Raw genomic sequence first — 7,525 nt, 5'->3', positions numbered from 1 at the left:
ACAGATGCCCACCATACCTGGAGCATTTCTGACGTGGGGAAAAGTGGTGAGGTGACATTGTTCACTACAGATCAGTATACAAGTAAGCTAATGTTTACCTTGCTTGTTGGGTCATCCAGGGCTCCTCTTTACTGATTCAGCTGTGTAGACCTTTGGTTCAGAAGGTAGTCTCTAGATGACTCCAGTATAAAGGTGTGCTTTCCTCTTTACAGTTAAACACAGAAAGTAGCCTGGGGGGTGGACCATGGGGGTCTCTTGGATGTTCTAGTTCCCAGCCACCTTTCACCTAAACTACCGTCCACTGACAAGCCTTGCCTAAATCAATTATTTCATGAAGGCTGCCTAACAGTAATTTTCTAACTACATCATTAATTTTGTTGTTGTTATACCACAACTTATATATTTCAAATGGGAAAAACATTAATATCATGTAGTGTTGTAAGATTACTTGCCCTTGAATGGGAACTTTCTGTCCAGTACTTTAAGGTCTACAAAATGTATCTAAAAAATATCCTACTGTGGAAAATGATGACTGCTTACACCAAATCAGAAGATTACTTAAATTTAAAAGCCTGTGGTTTTTCTTGGTGATTAATTGCTGTAACACTGTCCTTGGGCGGCTGAGGGAATTTCAGGTTTTCTTTAGACATTATTAGGCACTGAGCTCTTGCAGAGCAACTTTGCTGCTGTAGGAATTCTTCCATTTTGCTAGCACCGATATGGCTCTTGGGTCTACTACTCCATTAGAACTATTAACCACATTCATAGGAATTTTTGTTACAAATCATACAAAGGGGTGCTTCTGGGTATTTAGGTCCACATTCTATTTTAAGGCTATGTATCAGGTTGTCATAAATTGTCATTTAGAGAGAGATTAAATAGCATCAGAGGAGATTCAAATATATAAACTGAAACTGGTCAAAAAAGAATAGCCACTTTTCAGAAAATATACCATTGGTGAACTTTTCTGTGATAAAGCTAATATATATATATATATACATACATATACATATGTATACATATATTTAGAGAAGGCACAGTGAATGTTAAGACATTAACATGGGATAGCCATAGCTTAGCAGCTTACTCTTGGAGGTCCAATTATCATCCCTGTCCATCTTGTAATTGTCATGTCTTCATCATCTTCTAGACCCCAGCTAATTGTGCCATCTTTGAGTTCTTCCAACAGTCGGAAATTGGCAAGGGACCTTTACTGCTGAGCCTGCGGTGGCTGCCATTCTATGTGGTTGTCACTCCACTAGATCATTAGTTTTAATGTATCAGTTGGCATCTCTTTATAGTTTTTTTTCTCAGTCACTGGGGATGAGCCACCAGAAACTCCAAACCAGTGCCACTGCGTCAATTCCAATGCAAAGCAGCCCTATAAGACAGGGTAGAACTTCCTCGCTGCGTTTCTGAGACTGACAGGTGTTACTGGAGCAGGAAGTCTCATCTTTCTCCGGTGGAGTGGCTTGTAGTTTTGAACTACTGGCCTTGAAGTTAGTAGCGTAACTAACAGGTAATCACTAGTCCACCAGCTCTCCTGGATGAAATACCAAACCAACTTAACTCACTATCAGTGACCCAAAAGGACAGGGGCGAAGTGCTCCTGTGGATTTCTGAGACTTTCATTCTTTATGGAAGCAGAATCCACAGACTTATCTTTTTTAAAAAGATGGGGGTCAATGGGATTTTCCCTTAAAACATCAATTTTCACAGTAAGAGCTTGGTGCAATAGTCATTTCCAATGATGGAAAAAGTTTCCTCTGCTGTATCCTTTCCCCCAGTATAACTATAGAGCCATAGATTTGTAATTACTCAGTGTTTACAGTCAATTACAGTTATATCTTTGTGGTGTTACCATTGTCCTAAATTAAATGTGGGCTACCAGTCAAGCTGGCTCCAGAACATCTTTTAAAAATTCACATTATTGCAGTATCATTTACACACACTGTATTTTAGTTATACAAGCTGATGAGTTTTGATAAAACATATTCACTAGACTAACTGCCACATTAATATGGATATTTTCATCACCCACAAAAGTTCTCGGATGCCCCTTTCTAGTCAGTTTTCCCAGTTGCCCCTCCAAGCTACCACAGATCTGGTTGTTTTGAGTTTTGAGCGTTTTTCTGTCTTGTTCAAAGCCCCCTTTTAGCTCAAAAACTTTCTTTGCATTCTGGTACAACAGCTTGTACTTTCTCTGTTCTGGTCTTGGAACCAGCCAATTCTCCAAGGAACTCGGAATAATTTTAGTGGGTAATGGAATTCAGAAACCAAGATCTGGGTGCTAGGGGCACACAGTGTTTCTGTAGGGTAAGAGCCACCTGACCAGGCCACTAGGGCTCCTTTACCAAAAGGCAAAACAAATCCAAACTGCCATCCAGTCAATTCCAACTCATAGCAACTCCACAGAACTGCCCTCGGGGTTTTCCAAGACTGTGTAACTTTATGGGAGTAGAAAGCTTCATCTTCCTCCAGCAGAGTGGCTGGTGGCTGAGCCCTGAGCAAATAGGGACAAGCTGGCCAGCTCAGGGTTTCTAGGTCCTTTAGGTGCACAGGCCCAGAAGACTTATTTTTTTAAATCATGTGCCCAGATGGATATTTCCCATTTAAACTTAACAGGGCTTTTCTGAATTTTGATTTTTGTACTTTGTCCTTGTTTTTTCTTTCGCTTAGAGCAAGGTTTTTCAATGAAACAATGCTAGCACACTTTTGTTATCGCACATGCACACCGTTTCAGAGCCGCAGTAACAAAATTACTATTAATAATAACCCACTAATTGAAGACTTATCCGCTGTTCTTTCCCATCCTTAGACCACATCACACAAAGAAATATTATCACAGTACCAAGGTCAGAAGTCCTGAGGGGGGGGTAGGGGGGGGAGGATGGAGGGAGGGTGCTTATTTTCTCTGTCACAGTTGTTACCAATTTGAAGTAGAGTTTCATTTGTTTCAACTTGGGGTTTACTCTGTTCTCTTTTGGACTACCCCAAACTTTAGCAATTCAATCAAGAGAGGTCTTGCTTCCATCTCTGTTCTCTCTAATCCCTACCTGCCAGCCTCTATATCCACTGCCTTCAAATGAATCACTTTCAGCAACTATACAGGGCAGAGCAGAACTACTCCATTGGGTTTCCAAGACTATAATTTTTATGCAAGCAGATTGCTTTATCTTTCTCCTGCAGAGCGGCTAACGGGTTAGAACAGTCAGCCTCTCCATGAGCAGTCCAACACGTAACCCACTGCCCCACTTGGGTTCCACCACCCTCTACAGTAGTGGTTCTCAACCTGTGGGTTGCGACCCCTTTGGGGGTTGAACGACCCTTTCACAGGGGTCACCTAATACATCCTGCATATCAGATATTTACATTACAATTCATAACAGTAGCAAAATTAGTTATGAAGTAGCAACAAGAGTAATTTATGGGAAAAAAAAGAGTAATTTATGGTTGGGGGTCACCATAAAATGAGGAACTCTATAAAGGGTCCCAGCATGAGGAAGGCTGAAATGAGGACCACTGCGCTACAATTATTTTGCATTCGTCTCTAAGATACCTATTCTGTGTTATTTCTTCACTACAAATAAAAACGTGTGTGCTTGTACAAATACCAGGGAGGCCCCTATTAATGGTCATTCAGGCTATCCCCTAAACTTTAGCTGTGGCAAAAAGCACTACAATGAATCAAACCAAACCTTCCCAGTGGCCTTGTGTGATTGAATAGAACTGCCCCTCAGGGTTGCCATCCTAATGAATGCAGATCCCTGGGCCTTTCTTCAGCAGTGCCCTTGGGGTGGGTTTGAAGCACTAACCTTTAGGTTATTGGGCCAGCACAGTTGGTGTTTTATTTGTGAAGGTTTATCTTCAGCAGTCCCTGCGCTAATTTGCTCTGCAGGTACGAGAAAGGTTGGAGTCCACCCAGCGGCAGCTCAGAGACTGGCAGGACAGTCTCCTTCAGAAAGTCAAGCCACTGAAAACGTGTGAAGCGCAATTCGACTCTGAAATGCCGGGGGCGCCACGGACCAGAGCTCCGTTAGGGGCAATTGACCATGATGTGGAGAACAGGAGTGGCTGGGCACAGGGATAAAGGAGTATGTCATTTGGTACTCCCGAGGGCATGACTCTCCTGCTCGCTGCACCGCCAAGACATGTGGCTTCGAGTGTCTCTGTGAATGGGGTCTGCGCGGCTTTGCATGAAGAGCCATTCCTCTTCTTTCCCTGGGGGGTGTCTGCTCCTGTCCTGGTCCATCTTCCATGGCAGATTTTAGTCTCCTTTCCATTCAGAAGCATTCCTATAATATAGTTTGCAAATACTTTCTAGACGGATCCGACTCGCTGGGGAAATAGCCATGTGCTCTAGTGCTTTCTTTCGACTCTCGGGGGTGCCCTTTTAGCCTATAAACCACTTTATTCCAGGACACCTTCCCTTTGGGGACCACGGGCACACCAGTCTAAGGAAGTGCCTGCCCTCTCCTGTCAGTGTAAGGCTGTTTCATACCTACCAGGTAACACCACCGCTCTGATTAAACAGGCCAGCAGCTTAAAGATTATGTCCACGTTACAAAACTGATGTCCTCGGGTTCATTAAAGCCTCACCGGGTTCGCCTGGCCCTCGTTTCGAGCAAGGTGCCCCCAAAGCTGCTGACATCGGCACAACCTCCATCTGCTACAGAACAATAGCTCCCTGGCTTCGCCCCCGGAGACGTCCAGTCGGGGACCAACCGAGAGACCACGCGGCGTCACCACACGACAGAAGAAGGGGCACCGTTTTAAGTTCTCACTTAAGACGCCAGAGGCCGAGCGGTGCCAACGCCTCAGGAGGCCCGCAGCCGTCCCGCAGCGCTCACACCTGGCCGCCCGCGCGCGGAAGCATCCCCGGGCGGTCCAGCTGCGCCAACGGCCAATCACCGCGCCGCGGCCTCCAGATCCCTCCGCGGGGCCGCGCCGCAGCCGCAGGTGGCAGCGGTGAGCGCGTCCGCCGCCGCCGCCGCGACCCTCGCTGCCCTTCCCGTGATGCTCCGCGGCTGACCCCGGCCCCGCCGCGCAGCCTCCCTTCCCTCCCCGTGAACTCTCGGGAGGCCGGGTGGGCCGCGAGGACCACTCCACGGCCGGCGCTTCGAGGCCCAGACCCCGCGGGGGTCGGGGCCGCGCGCTTTTCCTCCGCGGGCGGCGGGGCGGCGAGCCGGGTGAGCGGCGCGTGCGAACATGGCGGCGCGCGGCTGACGGGGCGGGGCGGGGCGCGCGGCGGGGGCGGGGGCCGGCCGCGCTTCCTCCCTCAGCGCCATTTTGTGGCAGCGAGACCCGCAAATAAAGGGGCGCGCGGGCTGCGGCGGCGAGCAGCGGCGGGGCCCGGCCGCCGCGGTGCGAGCGCGGCCTCGGCCTGTGCGACTGGTTAGCAGGCCGTCTGCGGAGGTAGGTGGGCCGGACGCTGCGGGGCTCCGAGCCCCGCCGGCCCGGGAGCGCTGCAGGCCCGATCGGTGGGGCCGGGCCGGGGCGCGCCGGCCTCCGTTAGCGCGGCCTGGCCGGCGGGCGGGGCCCCAGGCGGCTGAGACCCGGAGTCGCCCTCCGGGCCTCCCTCGGCTGCGACCCTCTCCGCTGGGGAGGCGGGCAGCTTCCGTTTGTTGGCCGGGGCCTGGCGCGGTGGGGTGAGACTGCAGGTCCCTCTCCCGCGGGCCTCCGCCTGTGAAGGAGGGGCTTGCCTCTGCGCATGGTAGCAGTTGTTGATGGCACCCTGTGGAGGTTTGAAGGCTCACCTGGGATTCCTGCAAGACTCTTGCTAAATGTTCGTTCGGACCATTTCCCCGAAGGCTCCGGGGGATACGTCGCAGGAAAGCCCAAGTTCTTGTTTTGATGAAGAAGGAAGTCGGCGGCATGCTTGATCCCGGGGGGAACTAGGTTAAACAATTGAGTCAACTGTGATTACAAACGAGAAGCCAAACCCCGGTTCTTGCGCCCGAGGACGGGAGCTACTTCCACGAGCTTCTGGGAGGTGGTTACGCCTGTTACCTGCAGGTTTTCATCATTCCGAATGTAGTATTGCAATCGCTGTGGAAGTCACTGGTCTGTCGTCCCAGGACAACACTCGGTGCGAAAATTGCATTTATGCCGCCCTGTGGTCACGGCACCCGATTAGTCAAGTTGGGGGAAGTGGCTTGCCGACAAAGTTGATCAAAGCCCGGTTTTTTTTAGGGTCGCTAGCCGTTGGAATCGACTCGATGGCAAGTGAGATTGGTTTGGGTGAAGTGTTTGTCGAGAGCATCTAAATCTTGCCTTATCTGAAGCAGACCGGTACTTGCGCCGACTTTTCGCCGGAGGAGGAAGGGGATAAGCCCTAAAAGATGGAAGTAGCAATAGCGTCCGAGCCGTAGCTGCTAAGCTTTGGGCGGCCTGCGGCTAGGACGGCGGCTGTGTGAACCCACCTGCCATCGCCGGGAGAAAGACGAGGCTGGCTGCTCCCGGAAAGATTTACAGCCTCTGGAAACCCTTTATTGGGCCGCTGTGAGTCCACATCGTTGGCGCTGGCTCTAGTGCCCCAGGCACTGCTGATTTCTGCTTTCCTCTTCTAGTTTATAGAATCTTGTCTGTCTTTAGCTTTTCCAATGATCTGTCAGGTGCAAAATATATTGGTGTTTTATTGATCAAAAATGAGTTGGCATATATGTAGAAAACCTACGGTAGCTTCTTGATAATGGGGATGACAGTTGTAACACTTGTGCTTCTGTAGTGCATGATTACAGCTGGGAAAACTTTCTCTTTACTGATTTGTATAGATCAGCGGTTGTCAACCTTCCTAATGCCATGACCCTTTAATACAGTTCCTTATGTTGTGGTGACCCCCCCCCAACCATAAAATTATTTTTGCTGCTACTTCATAACTTTAATTTTGCTACTGTTATGAATTGGGCGACTCTTGTGAAAGTCATTTTCAGAACCCCCCCACCCTCCTAAATGGGTTATGGCCCACAGGTTGAGAACCGCTGGTATAGAATTCTCTTAAATACTGCTTAGATATTTTTTATACATCTGTAGGAACACCTTAAAATTTGTAGGAAGATTCTTTAGCAAAGCAAAACCTATTGTACCTCAGTCACTATTTAGCATTTCTGTATGTTTATTTTAGTTCATCGCGTTAACTCCCATATTTAAATAGCATTGTTAAGGCATTGGAAGCGTTTGAAATTTATAGCACTCTGTGGCACAAAAAGCCTGTATCCGATTCTTTACTGATTTGGAAAGGATCCCATCTAGATAAATGACTCACTCAAGATCACATGAAGCTCTAGGAAAGGATGGTCTTCTGAACTAGTGCATTTTCTATTATGGTGCTAAGGCTAGTGCAGAGCATGGGTGGGTTTCTTCTATTCTCATGTGTTTTGCTTCAGCCAGTTACATCCTCCTTGACTGAAGTTGCCTGGGAAAGGGCCTGCCTTTCTGTTCAGAGCCAGCTCAGGTACCTTAACTCTGGATATGCTAGGAACCAGAGAGGTCTTTCGTCCTGTGATGCTCGGCACCTGGCCACACA

General features: G+C 48.7%; 1 protein-coding gene and 1 pseudogene across 4 annotated transcripts in view; one reads left to right on the top strand and one right to left on the bottom strand.

The window, feature by feature from the left end:
• Positions 1–591: 591 nt before the first annotated feature.
• Positions 592–1,238, bottom strand: LOC142452628 (ubiquitin-conjugating enzyme E2 variant 1-like; annotated as a pseudogene).
• Positions 1,239–5,020: 3,782 nt separating this feature from the next.
• The window catches only part of WTAP (WT1 associated protein), a 31,574-nt gene continuing 29,069 nt past the window's right edge, over positions 5,021–7,525 (top strand). Inside the window, exon 1 of one of the 4 annotated variants that reach the window (XM_075554303.1) lies at positions 5,021–5,189. The gene's annotated coding sequence lies outside the window, so the exon portion shown is untranslated. Of the gene's footprint in view, positions 5,190–5,263; positions 5,416–5,753; positions 6,502–7,525 lie in introns of those variants that run through there. The other 3 variants (XM_075554302.1, XM_075554305.1, XM_075554304.1) reach the window with 3 other exon arrangements.

Source organism: Tenrec ecaudatus, chromosome 7 (genome assembly GCF_050624435.1).
Source record: "Tenrec ecaudatus isolate mTenEca1 chromosome 7, mTenEca1.hap1, whole genome shotgun sequence".
Classification (NCBI taxonomy): domain Eukaryota; kingdom Metazoa; phylum Chordata; class Mammalia; order Afrosoricida; family Tenrecidae; genus Tenrec; species Tenrec ecaudatus.
This window is presented reverse-complemented; position numbering and strand designations above follow the sequence as displayed.